This window comes from Phascolarctos cinereus, unplaced genomic scaffold, assembly GCF_003287225.1.
Source record: "Phascolarctos cinereus isolate Bilbo 61053 unplaced genomic scaffold, phaCin_HiC Scaffold_1;HRSCAF=81, whole genome shotgun sequence".
NCBI lineage: Eukaryota > Metazoa > Chordata > Mammalia > Diprotodontia > Phascolarctidae > Phascolarctos > Phascolarctos cinereus.
The window spans coordinates 143,509,340-143,529,841 of NW_027555514.1; the positions used below are offsets into that span (position 1 = coordinate 143,509,340).

The 20,502-nt window shown below is 35.5% G+C and overlaps 1 protein-coding gene across 1 annotated transcript in view; it reads right to left on the reverse strand.

The window, feature by feature from the left end:
• KMT2E (lysine methyltransferase 2E (inactive)) overlaps nucleotides 1-20,502 on the reverse strand; it is an 89,350-nt gene that overhangs the window by 67,682 nt on the left and 1,166 nt on the right.

Genomic DNA, 20,502 nt, shown 5'->3' on the forward strand with positions numbered 1-20,502 from the left:
CTAATGACTTAAAGTCACTGCAAGCATTTATTAAGTGTTTATGATATGTTGGGCACTGTGCATACATTTTAATCACTCAAATATACACGCTCAAATTTTTTTTTAAGTCATGAAAACTAAATATGTCCTACTCCAGTTACATTCTCTACTTAGCTCTTCTTACGAAAACAGAACATAATTGGACAAGGACAGGAGTACAATGTAGCCTTGAAATGAAAGGTAATTCGTGCATCTGACAAGGAACTTTGACCTCATAAGTAATGTGCAATAATCAAATTGAGTTAAACTATCTAAAATGCAGTAATCATTACATTCTGTATATAGTAACTTTTATCCAAAAATATTATGATGATTAAAACTTCAAAACTCCTTGAAGAAGCAAAACCTGTAGTTTTTTCAAATGGAAAGGAACTAGGATCCATCCTTACTTGGCTTTTAACCAAGGGTCTTCTTTATCAATTTAGTTCAAGAAATACCAAGTAGGTTACTGTATCCAAATACATTCAGGAAACCTAGCCTGCTTAATATACTAGGGCAGAAATGTTTGTCTGCCACAAATTTTTTCAATATCTTGTCATTCTGTCTTCTAAAAAAATAAGAATAGATGTGACAAGGCAATGAGTAGTTAGGAGAAAAGATGTAAAGAAGTATGTCAGAAGAGGTTAAGACACTCACTAGCAGAAGGGGTTAGGGGAAGAGGTGACAAGAAATCAAACAACTGCCCTCAAGGCAGCTACATCTTTATTCTTGAAAATAGAAACTACTGTTAACCACAAGTCAGAAAACACAGCAAGGAGAATAAATGATATCCACAAAAGAAATAATGTAAAAGGAAATACCATGAGATGGGAGGTAATTCTGAGGTCCAAGAAAGAATAAAAATCTTCACAAAACCTGTTATCCAGAATAGACCTAGAAACCAAGTGAACACAAGGCATTGAGCTATTTTTCCCCCAAAGGACATAAAATTGAACTACTGACACAGTTACAAGATATGAACTTAAATGTAGCCCAACACTTTGTGACAAAGACTGCAGGTGATTTCTAAATAAAAGGTATCTACCATCCTTTACAGAAATGAAAGCTAAACAATGCCACACAAGTAATAACCAAAATTAGATACTTAATTTGGGAGTGGGGAGGCCATAGAAAAAGGAATTTTTTTGAAAGACAAAGACATTATAAAAAAAAACCCTTAAAGTTATAAGAACAAATTAATAAAATAAGATAAAGGAGAAAAGCAGTAAACATAGAACATACTAGTTCATCTTTATATAGCAATAACAGTTTACAAAGAGCTTTCTTTTCAGCAACTCTGTGAGTTATGGAGAATAAGTAATTTAAATAAGAAAGTGAAGTCCACTAAGGACCACTGTCACACTGCTAACAAATGCCAAAGCCAGAACTCATTCTCAGATCATCTGACTTCAAGTCTAGGGCTTTTTCCATTACATTAGACTGCCTGGAAATAAAAAGTAGAGAAAGAATTAAAATAATTTTTAAAGACCAGAAGATACACCAACAGATGGAAAAGTGAAAAGATGACAGGAAGAAAGAATGGAAAGAAAAAAAGGTTAAGAATAAACCAAACAGTACCAATGAATAAAACGTGAAAAAAAAATTCTGAAAAAACAGCTCAAAAGATATTGCCATTAATAAAAGCAATGGCAATCTCTGAAACAGCATTAATGAGTTGTTCATCAGAACAACTCTGAATTTTTAGGTGAATTCCAAAAGAAAATGACAGTGTTTAGAATAGGCCAACACCAACAGATTTTCTTGTAAACTGGGGATTAAACTAGTTATCATGTATAAGATGTAATTGACAGTGGGGTTTTTTTGGTGCAGAATGAATTAAAAGAACAAAAAGGTAGGAGACCCTAGGAAAATTACAACCTTTTCAAGATTCTATTTCTTCACCTATCAATTTCAAAAAGGAAGTTGAATTATCTGATCTCTAAAGATCCTTCTTCTTGTACTAAATTTCTAATTTTATGTAGTAAAAGGAAAAATTAATTTGTTCAAAGCACTCAATGCTCTCTGCAAGTATAATAAATGCTAGATGGCTCATTCCAACAAAGCACTAGTATAGTTATGTGATATTTAATATACCTTTAGAAGACAAATAATTCAACATTAGCATGCCTAAGATTGTTCCACTATCACCTTCCTAGTTATCCTGTGGTTAGGCTATCAAAGTGTTTCCCGAGTACGTATCTGCTAGTTCAAAAACACCTACCAGGATTATCAAAGAAATGATAGTTGAGAGGAAATTCCACCTAGGACAAAAATCTGGTAGATGATAAAATATACACTAAAGAACTGACTACATTCAAAAACTCTGCAACACATCTGGCTGTACAAAAGATAGGAGGGAGAGGTGAAGGAGGAGGGGAATGATTGCAGAGTTCTCCAGCTCTTTGGCACATTCTATCAAAGCCAGATTTCTCTATAACAAGGGTCCCCTAGAGGGGTTAATCTAAGACTAAGAAAGGACTTTCTGGAAGGAGAGTTGCCACTATGTATGCCCCAAACTCATGTAGAAGGAGGGAGAGACTATTGACATGTCACTTTTCCCATGGCTTTTTGGTACTCCCTCCCCTCATCCCAATGAAATATGACTGTACTAAAACGATGCTAGATTATTCAATGTGCTTCACTCAGCAAATGAGCTTAGTTTATAGTTACCTCAATCAAGGCTAGGATGATGAGATAAGTATACATTTTTAGTAACTTCCTACTTGCTAAACCATAATCAAAAGTCTGGCTTAAAAATCAAAGAAACGTCTGAGCTTTTGTGTTTTTTTAACCATTAAAATTTACCAATACTCATACAGTGATTCTGCTTAAAGAGTACCTGCTGTACTCTTACATGTCAGTTTTCTACTGACTTCAAGAAATTTAAAGTAGAAGATTCTTCAGTTTTCATGAAAATTAAATGTTCTCAGATAGGAAGGTAGATATCACAGATTTTAAAACTGAAAAAAAAAAATTGGTACCACAACTTTGAATAAGTTAGACAGATTTTAAGGTACAGTACTTTCTAAGAGAGCTAGTCTCCCAGCAGAAGTTTCACTGTACAAAACTTTGTAATTTAGATTTTTGCACATATAAGAAAAGAAAATCTGGAATATTTAGTTTACAATTCATATAACCTCTGAAAATATCATTTTAAATATTAAATATTGAAGTTTGGAAACTAAGACAATTCTTTGTTATGAGAGAGAAGGGGAAGCGTAGAGATACAAGGAGAAATCTAAGAAATATAAAAACAATTATCAATAAAAATCTATTAAAAAAAACTAAGTCAATATTGAGCTATACAATCCATTCACATTATCTTACTATTGCCCAAATAATACACACCTTAATATGACTGCTCCATCTGAAATGTAAAAAATAAAATCTATATAAACTAGCAAGAACATCTATTCTATACTTCCACATATAGTGACCATAAAACTTTAAAATCTTAACCTTATTTCTTTTGCTGACTCCATTTTATCCTCTGACCTCTGAATTAGGAGCAAGTCCTGTAAGGTTCAGCCCTACCTCATATATTCTTTTCTCTCTCAGATTTCAACTATGTTAGTGAAACCCAAATCTATCTCTAGCCTCTTTCCAATTTCATTACTAATTTCCAACTATTTGTCGGATATAGATCTACTCATATATCCCACCATAATCTCAAATTCACACAGCCAACACTATATAATCCAAGCTCTCACTCACTCTGGTGTCACTCACTATGATGGTAGGCTTTTGGCCTTTCCACTTCCAGTCTCCCCTCTTCAATCCAACCTCCACGTAGTTGCCAAAATGGTCTAAGGCTCAGATTTGAAAATGTGACTCCCTTGCTCAAAAAGGGGTTCTCAACTGCCTATAGGATAAAATACAAATTTCTTATTACTCCCTTTCTCAAAATCTAGGTATCAGCTAAACTGGACTACAATTTTCCCAAATTAAAAAATGTGCCTTCACACAAACTATTCTTCATCTCTGGAATGCATTTCCTCTTCCTCATGCCTCAGAACCTTTGTGTACCTTCCAAGTTTAACTTAGTTGTTAGCTTTTCCATGAGGCTCTCTCCCTTCTCAATTTTCCTCGTACTACTTGTATATATGTTGTGTCCCAGAATAGAAAGCAAGCTGTTGGGAGGATAAAGATGATTTCCTCTTTCTCTTTGTATTCCCAATGTCTACCTAGCATAAAACTTTCTCATAGCAAGCAAAAAATATTTGCTAAACTGAATTGAAAAGGAAAATATATTCAAAATCTAGATGTTCTTAATCACCAAAGAGATGACAAATTGCATTTCTATAGTGTTTTACAGACTTTACATATATTTGCTTGACATAACAACTCTGAGGTAATGCAGACAAGTGTCACTTTATAGATGAAAAGAGGCTAAATAGTTCTGCAAAGAATCAGAGCTTAAGTTTTCTGATTCTTCACCTGGTGCTCTCTTCCCAAAATCATGCTGCTTCTTTACAGAGATTCGTACTATTTGTCTTGGATACATTGCTTCACCTGTCTGGGCCCCAGTTTGTCCGTCAGTAAAATGAAGATTTAGACTAGACAATTGATAAGATCCATTCCAGCTCTAAATTCCAATGATTTATATTCTACAGAATTCTCATGCTATTTAGAACACATTCTATTTAAAATAAAGGCTCCAAAATATTTTTCTCATAATATTAAACTAAGCTACTATTTTTCAAAAAATAATGAGATCAATTCACGTTGAATGGAGTATGCTAACTCCACAGAAACAAGAATACCTTAGAGCAAGTTTCTTATAGAGCCCCTTGACAACTTAATGATTTCCCCTCCCACTCTGCCACCTCAATTCTATAATTACCTTGCCAAAAACTGATCCATTACCAAAACTATCTTTCAAATGGTTTATCTTAAAACTGGCATGAGTGATATTGCTTTATACTGAAATGACCCTATGTGCTTATGTGGGGGGGGGGAGAGGAGTGTGGGTAAAAATGCGTGGGAGAATTAGAACATTGTTTTATGTCCAAAGCATAATTATTTTAAAACCCTATAATCCACAAGGAGGGGGTTGGGGAAGAGAACATCAACACAGCCCATGATTCAGCATTCTAAAATAGGGACACATCAGGAGTTCAAGAGAAAGCATTTATTATTCATTGGTTCTAGGGTTTGTCTGTCAGCTCAGCTCAGGCAAGGATACGAGGAGGGGAAGGTTAGATTCAAGACATAATTTACATTTTTAAAGTGCTTAAAGTTCTACAAATGCTTTCTTCACAACAACCTGGGGAGGTAAGTAGAACATATAAACATCAGAGAGGCAGTGTGTTACAATGCACAGAGGCAGAGTTTGAAGTAAAAAGCATAAATAAGTATGCATCTGGATTTATTGTTTTATTAGTGTCAAAACTTCCTATTATGTCAACTCCCTCCAAAGATATAGATCTGCAACTTCATTGTAACTGATAGTTGTTTGGGGCACTGAGAAGTTAGTTAAGTATTTGCCAAAGTCTTCTTGGCTCCGAGGCCCACCATGTCCAGTTATCTATTAGTATAAACCACATTATTTCCATTTTACCCTTAAGGAAATTGAGGTTCAGAGGTATCAACTCAACAGAAAAAATGCTAAAAAGCAGCATAAGAAAGAATACTGGAGGTTGGGGGTGTGGTGGAAGGGGGAATAAGAATGTGTGTGGAATAGAAGTCAAATGCATGGAGTATAATAATAGGACCAATATCTACCAGGGATCCCCTCTCCAAACCACCCCCATCCACCCTTCTATGAGTTAGGCTAATTTTCCTCCTAAAAGGCCATAAAAGTATTCCTGAGGTCTTCACTGGACAAAGTTCAGGCTGTACCTCCCTTGACACAGCTACCTGGTAGCCTCTGGAAGTACTGACTTGGCTTCCTTGTCACCAAAGGGAATGAAAAAGCCCACCTCAATGGAGCTGGGGCCTTTCAGACTTGAGTGACAGAGAGTAGAGATGTGCTTCCCCCCCATTTTCCAGTTACACATTCTGCCCTGCTGACCAGGGCAGACCTTTCCCACACGGAAAAGAGGGAGCCTGACTACTCAAGCTAATTGTTGGAGTATATTGTTGAATATCTTTTCTGTGCTATGACTAAGTATCTAACAAAGTAGAAGATGTAATTAAAAAAGCTGGGCAATATCCACTGGGAGGTCCAACTAATGGTATTTCCTTCCAAAAGAACACTCAGCAACTGAAAAAGACCAAACTGACCAAAATCACATAAACTTAAGAGGAACCACAGTGTAGCTATTTTTAAGAGATGGAGCAGGGTACAAAGCCTAAATTTTAGTCCAACTGAGTTACATCCCAAAGAAGGGAGTGGGAGTATCCTATAAAGAAAGGTCTCTCATCAAAGATGAAGGGTAGGAGAATGATGTCAGAGACAACGCCAACCAGGACTTTTCCAGGTTCATGGCATAGATCTTAGGCAAGAAATACAGTACTATAAATTGAAAGAAAGATGTATGTCCTACTCTCATTCGATTCTTGAAGGCTATCTTATCAAAAAAGCTCTATCACCCAAATCCACAGGAAGATTAGAAATGAGTCATTGTTAAAGACATGAAAAAAGTATACTTGCCAGTGGCTAGTGCTACCGATTAGAATTTAAGCATAAGAACAATTCAATTGGTAAGTTTACCCTTACAAACAAAATCCAAAAACCAAAAAGCACACTTTTTATGCTAGCATACACCTTGATGCAAGCTATGTTTTTCCTGTTGTGACTTATAGTAGAATAATTTCACGGTAATCATCAAGCCACCCTTTTAATACACATAAGAGGGTGGTGTGCTTTCAGGAAGCAAAAAAAAAAAAAAAGGAAGAGGAGAATAAGAAACAGGAAAAATAAGACCTTACTCCTAACAAGACCCAGGCCCACCACGTCACTTCTTGACCATCTTGCACATTTTCCACATTTTCCAATTCTAGCTCTGAAAACAGTAATGAAACCAACAATACCACTCCTCTAAAGGACATGTCAATCACTTGCCCAATGGCCCCAATTATCATTCCTTCTGACTTTTCTGTTCAAAACATTACTCCCCTGGATACATTACCTCATTAAAGGTTATATCAGAATGACAGCTACTGAAGGGCAGAGACTAACTTGCTTGCTTTTTTCTGGATTCCCAACATTCAGCACAGTATCTGTTAAAGTTCTTCTAAATGAAGCCCTTTCTGCTCTCCCCAATACACACACACACACACACACACACACACACACACATTGCAGCTGGCCATCAAAGAGGTATTAGGGAAGACATGAATATTTAAGTTTATACGAAATAAACACAAAATAATGGGAAAGAAAGGGTCTGCAGAACACTCCAAAGATGGTGGCTCCTAGGCTAAGATTTTATCCCTAAACTAGGGATTTTAGGGTAGGAGGTTAAACGGTACAGGCAGCTAGGTGACGCAGTGGATAGAGCCCTGGCCCTAGAGTCAGGAGGACCTGAGTTCAAATATGACCTCAGATACTTGATACTTACTAGCTGTGTGACCCTGGGCAAGTCATTTAACCCCATTGCCTAGCAAAAACAAACAAACAAACAAAAGTATCTCTAAAAGCTAAATAGAGGAGTTTATATTTTATCCTACAGGGAACTGGGGGCTATTAGAGAGAAGTGACATCAACAGACCTAAGTTTTATAAAAATCCCTTGGTAAGCTATATGAAATACACTGACTGGAGAGAAAAGAGACTTGATAGAAAGAAACCAACTAGAAAGCGATTGTGATACTACAAGAGGTGATAAAGCCTCAAACCAGGCTTATGGTCCTGTGAGATGAGAATCAGAACTTCTAAACATCTATCCATTCTCTTCATTCTTACATTTTAATAGCAAATGTAATTTGCTATTAAAAATTAACAAAAAAAATAATTATAGACAAAGATTAGGGAAAAATACTGAAAAGAAACTACTGGGGCAGCAAGGTGGCCCAGTGGATAGAGCACCAGCTCTGGAGTCAGGAGGACCTGAGTTCAAATCCAGCTTCAGACATATTACACTTACTAGCTGTGTGACTCTGGGCAAGTCACTTAACCCCAACAGCCTTACAAAAAAATAATTCTAGTAAAGTACAAAAAGAATATTCTGAAAAATGATAGAATAACAAAGTTGAAAGGGTCTTCAGTGGCAATCTAGTTCAATCAATATCCCCTTTACAACATCAGAGAAAAGTGATTATCCTGTCTTCACTTGAAGATCCACTTGAAATCCACTACTTCCTGAGGCAATCCATTCTACTTTTTGGATAGCTCTATGGTTAGAAAAGTATTTTTCATGAGGTTATTCACAATCAGACACATTGATATTGCTCTAATTGTAGAAAAGTTTTCCTTATTTCTAGACAAAAATCTGCCTCTCTGCAACACACTACTCTAGTACTACCTTCAAAGTGGACCAAAGGGAAAAAGGTTAATCTTTCTACGTAAAGGCCCTTGAAATATTTTAAGATATCTATTACCCCTACTGCCTCCTGAAGACAAAAAAACAAAACAGTTCCTGACTTCCAGGAGCATTCATTCAATACAGAAGACAAGCATAAACAAATCAAATAAAAAAAAAATTGGGGGGAGGGAGGTGGAAAGGGAGATAGGGACAAGGGGACAACTTCAGTAGCTAGGCAGGGATTCCAGGGAAGACTTCATACAGAGGTGCAAATTCGTATATGTATCTCACATCCTAAAGTCCCTTCACCATTCTGGTCAACTTCCTCTGAACACTTACCTCCCACTCTTCCAAAAACGTGGTATCCAGAACTGAACACAACACTCTAAAATAGGTGGTCAGCTTGGGAATGGAGGGAAGAAGGAAAAAGCTGTTCCTTTTCATATGCTTCTCTTAATGCAACCTAATACTGCGTTTCTGGATGCCCTACTATTCATCTATTTGAGTTTGAACAATTTCATCATAGAGAATCATAGAATTCCAAAGTTGGTAAATCACATGGAAGCCATGTAGTGCAACCCATACAATTTCTACCACATATAAAAAGCTATTATGCTTCCTCAACTTAAAGACCTCTGGGAAGGGGAACCTCCCCTCTGGAGGCAGTCAATTCCACTTTTGGAAAGCTCTTATCATTACAGAAGTTGAATTTGACTCATATTGACATTGCAGTCTACTAAGAAATCCCATATCTTCCTCAACAAAAACATTATCTATCCACTCCTCTTTCCTTCTTACCTATGATATACTTTTGAATGATTTTTTAAAATTAAAACAATGGAATTTTACATTTACCTTTATTAATTTCATCTTATTAGAGTGGCCCAGTGTGACATTCTGTCAAGATATTTTAGAATGCTATCATCCAATGTGTTATCTACCCCTTCCAGCTTTCCACCATCCATAAATCTAATTAGCACACCATAAGGAGGCAGCATGGTACAACGAAAGCAGTAACTCTGAAATCAGAAGACCCTGGTTCAAATTCTGCCTCTGAAACTTTTTACCTGTGTGAGCTAGGGCGAGTCATTTAATCTCCCTGAGCCTCAGTTTCTGCATCTGTAAAATAAGAGGGTTGGATTACATGGCCTCTTGAAATCTATGCCAGCTCTAGCTCCATAATTCTATGAGCCATTTATGCTTTCATCCCAACCACCTAGGACAGTTCTTTTCAGCATTCCTTTTTCTTTCCTTTTTTTTTTTTTCCCTTGAGGCAATGGGTGAAGTGACTTGCCCAGAATCAAGTGTCTGAGGTCAAATTTGAACTCAGGTCTTCCCAAATCCAGGGCCAGTGCTCTATCCACTGAGCCATCTAGCTGCCCCTTTTTTAGCATTCCAATAAAGACCTCACTCCAAGATGACATTAATGACCCATGAATGACCCATTAATGATTCATTATTGGTTCAGCCATTCAATCATAAACAAATATACCATATGTCAATCATCTAGCCTTTGTCTCTCCACTTTATCCAAAAGGATAGTGAGATTGTCAAATGCTTTTCTGAAATCTAACTATTTTTACAGTTTTCCTCAAATCATCTAATAATCCTGTCCAAAAAAGGAAATTTTAGATCAACAGGATCAGTCATGCCCTCAAGAGATGACATTTAAAACAGACCTTAATCTTAATGTGAAATATGAAAATAACAGTTCTTTTCCAATTATCAGACCACTGTTATATTTACCCATTAATACTTTTAAACTTCTGTTACCCTACAGACTCCACTACTATACAAAATAAACAGAAATTAAAAACAGCTTATTCATGCTTAGTTAAGATGTCTTAGAACAGCCCTTTGTAAATAAAGGAAAGACAAATATATAAGACCTAGAACCATTCTCCAATAGATGCAGTCAAAAGACATGAAAAAAATAGATCTCAAAAGAATTTTAAATTCTTAACAACCATATTAGATAATTACTACAAATATCTACTAAAAAAAGAGAAAGATAAAACAACTCATAAGGTTTCACTTAACACTCAGCAAATTGGCAAAAAATTGAAATACTGTAAGGGCAGTAGAAAGAGAGGCCCTCTAATCCCTCTCTTGTTGGTGAAAAGCTGAACTGGTCCAACTATCATTAAAAGTAACTTGGAATTATGCTAACAACAAAGCCCATGCCCTTCTCACCAGAGGTTCACACCTAGGCATATATCCTAGGGTGGTCAAGGGGAAAAAAAAAGAAAGGTCCCACATACAACAAAATTATTTATAGCTATCACAAAAAGCGACGGAAACAAAGTAGATGCCCATGGGACAGGGATTAGATAAATAAGCTGTGGTACCTTAATATAATGAAATATTACTTCCCTGGAAGAAACGATGACTACAAAGAATTCAGAGAAGCATGGGAAGATTTATATGTACTGGTGAAGAGTAAAGTAGGCAGAGCTGGGAAAATAATATGCATAATGACTTGAATACAATGGAAATAGGAAACAAACTGAATATAAAGCAATTATAATGATCAAGGGTGTTGGGGGAAAAGATAATATAATGGGTATTAAAGAATGAAAATCCTAGTCAAACTTGCCTGCTTTTCCCCTCTATTTTTTGAAGGAAAAAAACCCAAATTTTTGTTATAAATGATGGCTCACTGAGTAGAAGGAGAGGGATATAGTTGGAAATGAAGGTGATATGAAAACCTTTTGGTCCTGAATTACAGGGGAAAAAAATGGTGTATTATTATAACATTTAGGGCCTTAAGTTTTCTTTTCCAGGAGAGCTTTTCCACACTCTATATTTATTAATGAACAATAAAAGGGAGTAAATAGGGCCAAAGAATGAACTTTAAGATCTCTAAAAATAAGCCTCTAATTTAGACTAGAAAATTGAATTTGTCCACAATGTGAGTGCTAGGTCAAACTATAGCAGCCACAATTTCTCAGGTTGCTACTCAGAATGGTTATGTTTTTAAAGGGCTATTTTCACATAGTGATATCCACTATATTCCTTTCATCATTGTCTGTGTTCTCTTGGGATTCAATGAAAAGTCTAGCAACAGTGGTCAGTTCCTAGTTACATATGTAAAATAACTATGCCACATTATGACATATAACATGTTCCAAATGAAAAGAACTTATGTATTACCCTTAAATGCTCAGTCATTATGACTTTTTTTTAAAATAGTCAATTTCTGCCCTTAAGAAACTGAAAAAAATTCCTTTAGAATCTATTAGTAAAGAAGCATTTATTAAGAACTTAGTATAAACATTATGCTAAACTAGGGATGCAAAAGGCAAAAAACAGTCTGCCCTCAAGGAGCTCAAATAATGGGGTTGGGGGGGACAACACACAAAATATTAGTTATAAACAAGATAAATACAGAGTTAAAGGGAGTCTCAAAGGTGAAGGCAGAAAGGACTGCTGCAGAACACAGGATCTGAGCTTATTTTAAAGGGAAACCAGGGAAATTAAGAGGTGAAAGTAAGCACAGAGCAATCTAGGCATGGGGGACAGCCAGTGAAAAGGCAAGGATTAGGAAAATAGACTATAGCAAATAAACTACTATAGCTGGAGGGGAATAAAGTGTAAGACTGGAAAGGTTGAAAAGAGGCCAGGCTGTGAAGAACTTTGAAAGCCAAGGACAGAACCTTATAGTTGATTCTAGGGGTAATTAATAGAGAGCCAGTGAAGTTTATTAAATAAGAGGGTACCATGATTAGAGCTAGGCTTTAGAAAAAATCACTTTGGCAGCTGAATGCAGGGTGCATTGGAATGGGAAGAAACATGAAGCAAAGACCAATTAGAAGGCTATTATAATAGTCCAGAAGAGAAGGGATAAGTGGAGAATAAACATATATATTAAAAATGCTTCAAAGTTCCCTGCACATATTAGTTATTTAATAGTTATTTATTGACTGATTAATTGCTCTGAATGTCTTTGCATAACAATCACAGTCCATCCCACCTTCCTTGGAGGTAAAAGTCTTTTACTAGGGGCAGCTAGGTGGCACACTGGATAGAGCTCCAGCCTTGGAATCAGGAGGACCTGAGTTCAAATGTGGTCTCAGACCAGACATGCGACACTTACTAGCTGTGTGACCCTGGGCAAATCACTTAACCCCAACTGCCTCGCCAAAAAGCAAAAACAAACAAAACCCCTTTTACTTCACTCCTTTTCCCCATCTCATCTCCTCCAATTCTTCTTTAACCCAATTTTCATTTCCCCAGAACTCACTAACCCAAATCCTACAGTAAGTTGTTACATGTGAGAGTAAAGAAATCTATTTTCTATTCAGCCTTCCATTCATTCACCTAATATTGAAATTCCTCTTATGTATTTCCATTTCCCTAACCCTGCCTTCTCTCACATTTAGTAAGTTAGTAAGTCCTATCCATTCTTTCCTTTTAATGCTTCTTTCATCTATTCCCTTCCTTTTCACTTTCACTGCCACAACTTCATGTGTAAACCCAGAAAATTGACTATTACAAAATTCCAAATTCTTGCCCTTCCAACCCATAGCACTGAAAAGTTGATTTCTGTAATCATCACTTTCTCTGTTACTCTTCTGCCCCAAATTTTTAAATGGCTCCCCATTAGCGAGGGGATAACATCCAAACTCCTTAGCCTAGAAGTGAAGGACATTCCAAAAATGGCTTCAATGTAACCTTCTATCCTTACCTCATTATTCCCCAACATGACTACCCTGCTCTAATAAGGCTCAAAAAATCTTGTTCAAACTTCAGCTACACCTTTTTTCACACTGGCATAAAACCTAAGATACCCCTATCTCTTGCTCCCTCCAACACACCAATCCAAACATTATCTATCCTTAAGACCTAGGTCACCTTTCACGAAGACATCCTTGATCACAGGACAGAGACCGGACCTATTATTCCCAGATGAGGAAATCTTTTCTACCACTTCAGCTTGGCATCTCCAGTGCAATGTATAGTCTTAAAGGGTTGCCTAGAGTACTAAGTATCTTGCTAGGGTCACAGAGTCAGTATGTATCAAGAATAGCACTCAAACTTAGATCTTCCTGCCCTCAAGGCTAGCTCTTTATCCACTCCAACACTGTGCTTCACCTTGATCATAACATCCATACGGCTTAGCCTCATAACTCCCATAGCACTTGTCCAAAGTACTCATTTAGCACTTATATAGTTGGGCTAGTGATTAACAGGGTACCTAAAGGCTTGAGTCCCTCCCCTACTTTAGACCTCAATAGGCTACCACACTCCATTCCTCACTGAAGCAAAGCTTTGCAGAGTTGTAAATGTATTTCACTATATATTTAAATATACCTATTTAAGTAATATAATTAAGTTTGCTCTTTCAACAATGGAAAAAATATTTGAAATCTTTTCAGCCCAAACTTTAAAAAATCCAGCCATTATCGTTGGCAGTAAATCCTATAAAATGGAAAAAAAAAAGTAAAAAGTATATATGCCCACTCATAAAATGGTCAGGGGGTCTGAATTCTCTTTTCTATCCCAATACAGGTTTCCCAAAGAGTACATAAACACTGATTCTTTAATTCCAAAAATGCAAAGCTAAAAATATAACTAGACTCATTCAATAACAATTCTAAACAGTAAACAAAGACACAATGTTACTAAGTTACCTTTGAAAACCCTGCTCTGATGCCTTATCTGATGTGGAGGTGACATTAGTCTTACAAATTCTGCCAATGGTATTTAATTTCTGGCATATTTTACCAAGCTAGGAAGGCTAAGTGAAAAACTGTAGGTTTGTCATCAGAGGACCAAGTAGTCTAGCTAAAATAAAAAGAGATCACTCTCATTTTGGTCACAACTTGATGTTTTCACCCACAGTAATTCTATTTAACTGTGAATGGGTAGCAATTGATGTGGTTGGAAGACATGTCCATAGTGACAATAGCAAAGTTCCTCTGAAAAAGGTTTATTGCTCGGTCATGTCTGACTCTATGACTCATTTGGGGTTTTGTTGGCAAAGATACTGAAGCGGTTTGCCATTTCCTTCTCCAGCTCATTTTACAGATGAGGAAACTGAGGCAAACAGGGTTAAGTGACTTGCCAGGGTCACAAAGCTAGTAAGTGTCTGAGACTGGATCTGAACTCAAGATCAGTCTTCCTGATTCCAAGTCCAGTGCTCTATTTACTGTGCCATTTACCATAAGCAAAAAGAGAGTAGAAATTCATTAATTTCTACGTGATTCATACATATGCTTAGGAGTACATAAAGTTCTAATAAGGTCTGTGAAAACTGTCTCCATGAAGTAACTCCTCTCCCCTCTCCTCCTCAAACAAAAGGTAACACATTCCAAAGAATGAAAGAATAGTGAAAAAGCAAACGACTAAAAACGCTAAAGATTAGGCTCAGCTTTACTTCTATGGAAAAGCCATCACCGATGTGGCTAGCTGTAAGATTGTGGAGATGTATGGGGCAGTTCTAGAATGCTCTTAAGAGACCCCCTCTTTCCCATATAAGAACAAGGAAGCATCTGCATCTAAAACGAAGGGAAAAAAAGGGGGCAGGTAATATGAAAATGAGCATTTACAATCAAAACCTGAGTAACTAAGAAGAAAATCACACAAGTAGAGTAGGAAGGGAAATCCTGTCCGTTAATCTGTTATAACTTGTAAATAGTTTTTGTAACGCTTCTAAATGACTTCCAAAACAAAAAAACTAAAAGTTGTAAATTCTCAAATCATATATGTAGAAAAAATTAAAGTTTTAGCCTGAGTTTAATACAAGAAATAGTTTTATTTATGTATGTACTCCAGAAAATGTTGAAGTTCATAAAATAAATATGCTTTTCTAACTGGATCACAAGTAGAAGCTCCTATAGAAGTTCACGGCGTTTCTATTTGCCTAGCTCCCTGCTATAAATTACTCAAAGCTCATCTGTAAAATAGTCTAGAAAATGTATTCAGTGTTCTTATTGATGAGTGATCGTATTAGGGCAGTTCTAAGGTATTGTTTTTAACATCTACATTAGTGTTTAAAATTTTTTAAATAAAAATAACCTAAAGATATTAAATTGCTAACATTAACTCAAATTTTTAGTTTTAAAAATACTGTTTACATCAACTGAAAAAAAGTTTTCCTAATTAATGAACTGAAATCAATTTTCATATAAAATCCATCTTGTTGAATCACTATTCCCTCATAAAAATTAGATATCAAACATTTTCACTATAAACATTTAAGTTTCACCAAAAAAGTGAAATTACTCTTTCAATTTGAATACAGCATCTAGCACCTAGTTCTGAGGTTAAGGGCTCTTTTTTTTTTTTTAACAGAAAACTACTGTTACATGAAAACACAGAAAGAACAACTGACATCCTCACAACAGCCCTACAAGTTACATACTATAATTATTACTGATCCCATTTTATGGATGCGGAAACAGGCTCAGAAAGCAAAAAGTTTATAAGTGTCAGAACCATGATTTCTATCAAGACCTTTAAGACTCCAATTCCAGCATAATATCTATACTACACTGCCTCTCTGAGAATGATAATGATTCTACAGACATCATTTAAAATAAATCTCTTTAGTCATGCCCTCTAAGTGCCTTTTACAAAACAATGAAATTTATACTGATCATAGTAACATTCCAGATTCAAATGTCGTCATTTAAATCAGTATTATACAAAATTGCACGATTAGGGGGGAAAAAAGACAACCTAACCGTAAGCTAATTAACACATTACTTCCCCTCACACACTCTTCTGTCCAGCCAATCTGTCCCATTTGCTCCTCAAACTTGGCAATCTATCTTCCATGTCTATACCACTGCACAGGTTATCTTCCAAAACTAGAATCTTCTCCATCCTCACTTCTTGAAACACCTACCTCCCTTCAAAATACGGCATCAAGAGTCACCTCCTTCAAGAGGCACCTGCAGCCCAGTGGATAACATTCTGAACCTGGAGTCAGTAAACCTTGAGTTCAAATCTGACCTCAGACACTAGTGTGATCTTTGGACAAGTCACCTAAACCCGTTTCCTTTCTAACTGTAAAACGGGGATAATTACAGCATCTACCTCAAAGGGTTACTATGAGGTTCAAATGAGATAATATTGGCACATAGTAGGCACTACATAAATGCTTATTTTCTTCCTTTCCTTTCAAAAAGCCTTTCTTGATTTTCCCAGCTGTTGTTAATGTGCTGTTTCTTCTTCCCTCATCACTGTGTACTTATTTTGTATATAGTCTACATTTACTTATTGATCAACATGTTATATCTCCACATGAGAATATAAGTTCCTTGAGGTTAAGGTTTATTTCATTTTTTGTCTCAATTATCTCCAGCACCTAAGCTGGTATAAAGAAGGCGCTTACCCAATGCTTGTGGATCTCTAAATTTTGCATATTTAAGCAAACTCAATTGTGCCCTCTAAGCAGTTCTGTATTGTAAACCTACTGTCATTTGTTAAAATAGTTTAAGTACATAGTGGTCAAACATTTAAGTCTTATTAATGTTTTGTATAACATAGTATTTAAAAAAATCCAAAAACAATTCAGCAAACACTATCACGGTTCCTTGTGTGCATTATAAAATTTAAGTAGGACAACATCCTGGCCTTCATGAAGCTTACATTAAATCAGAGGGATAAGATGCACACACAGACACACAAACAGGATCAAAAGCAGTAGTGAGCCTGGGAAGATTTTTAAATAGGGCAGTGTCATGACCATGGAGAACTTTGTAAAAAGATTAGTAGGGCAGCAATATGAAGGAAGGCTTATGAAGGGACTTGTCTTTTTAAGGACCCTGTCAGTTTCATATTTAATGCACTAATCATCTCAGGGTTTTTAAGGGAAAAAAACTGCTAAAAGTCTTTTATTAATAGATAAAATATATCCATAGAAATAGTTTGTATTCATAATACAAATAACGCCAGTTCAATAATATGTCTTTCCCCTCTCACCCAATAAAAGAAGTTAGCAAACAAGGATTTGTTTGAAGTATTCTGCCTAATATTGTTAAATCAATTTCTTATTGTTCAACTTCTCCAAATCTGAATCCGGCAAATCCTAGAGTTACTGTGGCATATGTCAGAAATTGTTGGCAGGAAGTATTTGGGAAATGTATAAAAGAAACCAAAGCTATGAGCATTTTATATTGTTGCGCTTTGTGGAGTTATGGGTTAGGGTTGGGGCAGAACGGTCAGCTGGAGGAGAGGAAAAGAAGAAATATCTCAAGCTGAATTAGGATTCAAAAGGAATTTACATTGTTAACTTCAAGAAAGTCTATACAGACTTTCCTAAAGTCTATTTTGTTTCTCAGAGATTTTGCTTTAAAACTGCATTAAAACACACAAACACACACACCATACAATATTAAGCAACCAACTTTTCTGAAAATTAACTTAAATAGATCATCAAATAAGAATTTCAACTACCTTTCCTCAACACGTCTAAAACTTAGTTGTCTCAATGTTCTAACTAAAAAAATACTCTGATTTGTTTTTCCCATGGATCAGATGTCTCAACTCTCCTCCAAAAACAAGTTAATTCCTACTAACCTTTCAATAAATCTTTCTAAAAAGCCCTGACTCCAAATTAAAATAATTGAGTCTCACAGTCATAGCTAAATATCTATAGCTATAACTATATCTATAGCTATAGATACATTACATTTCAGGTAGCCCCTGAACAAAGAAAGATCCATTGTAATGTCTGATATTTTTAGTATTAACTCAAATGCTTTTTAAAAAGGCATTTAAAAGACATATATCACTCAATATTTTACATTTGCAAATAAGATTATCAGAGCAAATCACGAAAAAAATAATTTAAAAATCTCAAATTTGTTCTTCTAAATTCTGTTTAAAAAACAAAAGTCAAAAGCTAGGTTACTAGCTTTGAGACCTCAGTGTAATTTATAGCATGCAATATTTTGTTTGTTTATTTCAGGTCAAATGATGCCAAACATTTCACCTGGATGAGATGTGAGTAAGGTCATTCTCATATAAAAAGACAAGACAAAGGCTTATACATCAATGTATGAGCCCAACTCCTTTGAACAAGAATATGTTAATTAGGTCTGAAATAGCAAACATCCTAGGATCCACAAAGTTCAATCACCTATACAACCAAAATTAAACATATGCCAGTTGAATAAGCATAAAATGATTTACAAAGCAGAAAGTTTTTTAAAAATCTTGGAAATCTGCCAATGCAGAATACGGATACACAAAATCATGACATTTTATAAAGGTGAACCCTGTCCAAGAATCTTTTAAATATAAAAGTTCTATTCTGCTAAAGGGTTTTAATTTACACTTCATAAATTCATTTATTTCAGTTTCACAACTACTATGGTTTTGCTCACTGCCTTCAGTTTTTTCTAGTCTAATATCATTCATAGAATATTAATATGAGAAACACTATAGAACCCACGGCCATTTTCTAGTTTTGTAGATAAAGCAGGCCTCACATCTAGATCATGAAACTTAAAATAATTCTCTATAACAACTAAAATACACATTAAAAAGTTACTATGCTTATAACAGAATAAGGTCATTTTGAGGGAAGGTGTGGGGATTACTAGTGTCATATAGCTTAAAGATGCTCATCTTCCTGTCTCAGGACAGAAAATGCTTATTAATTAGTTTGTGTTCAAAAGCTTACCAATATTTCAGTTCTAGAAATAAAGTGAACACAAACTCCTTCAAAAAATACAAAATTTATATGGCATGATAAATCTGACAAGCTAGACTCTGAAATAGCAATAATTTACAGCATCTAGTTATGCTGTAGCTAACATTTAAAGGCTATATAACAGGTCATATTAACAAGTTGGGGAGAACAAAAATTTCATTATTTTTTCTGATCCCAAATTTGAGATTTCCAAAATACTGTGCTAAGTAGTAAAACCTTAATTTTGTACTTATATAATAATAATGATGATGGCGATTCTACAGGTCAAATATTTCATTTAAAATAGATCATGTAAGCTTTGTTTAAAAAAATATACAATTAAAACTGCATAAAAATGTATAATGCCTAATATGCTACATGAAGAGAAGAGTAATAAATACATTGTAGAAAAATTGAAATTTTTACACTTGATGAAGTAATAAATTTAAGCTTGTTTGTATATCTCCCTGGAATGCAGCAGACAACATAAAATCAGGCAACAGGATTAAGATAGAAAATAACATTTTCCCCAGGGTTAAAATGATCAAAGGAATATCTAGCTAAATGAAAATGTGTAACAAAGATACTTTTTATATAATCTCTATTTCCACTTACTGAGATACATGCTTGTAGCTCTTTCTCCTCCTCCTCCCAAGAAAGGTTAAAGAAAATATTGCCATACATGTGCCTCTCCCATCCTTAGTAGAGAAACTATTAAGGCTACCTGAGTCTGATTTGGGGGGCAAAAGTGGTGTCATTTTATTTCCCTCTCATGAATAGATAAACAAAATTTATCACCTGAAACACTGCACTGTGATTTTCGGCAAAAGAATTATTTTTGTAAACGGCTGGAAAAAAACTAATCTTTTTATGTAAACATAATAAGTCAGTAACATGCTGCAGACAAACGCACTGCATGGGGTGTGGAGGACCCGAGCTGATTAGATTACCACAACATCAGCCTGGGGCCGCCATTTTTAGAATCTCTAAAGGACAAAAGAGGGAAATTGCAGTTTTTACTTCACATCTATAAAACTACCGGAAAAAGTGTAGCATTTCATATCATTTATTGATGTCTCCTCCCTATGGTTCGACACATCTCACTTCTTTCTGTTCGGAAAGACTGCAGAACCCTCAAATCTTACATTATTCTTTCCTTTTAAAGGATGTAAATAAACAGCAGAAACTCCACTCTAGAAAGCCAAGGATAGTTTTCTCTTTTAGCATGGTTTATATTATTTAGAAGGCTGATTTAAGTGGAAACTGAGTTCTAGGAAAGAAAGGTTGATGGAAGATTGAACTGTTTTTTTTTCTTTTTTCCATCCCCCTCATTTAGTATCAACAGAGTAAACCGTTTGTTTCTCCTGTATGCTTCGAAAAGGATTTGTGCTTATTTCTTACTCAAAAAGCTTTCTTTCAAAAGCTGCCATAC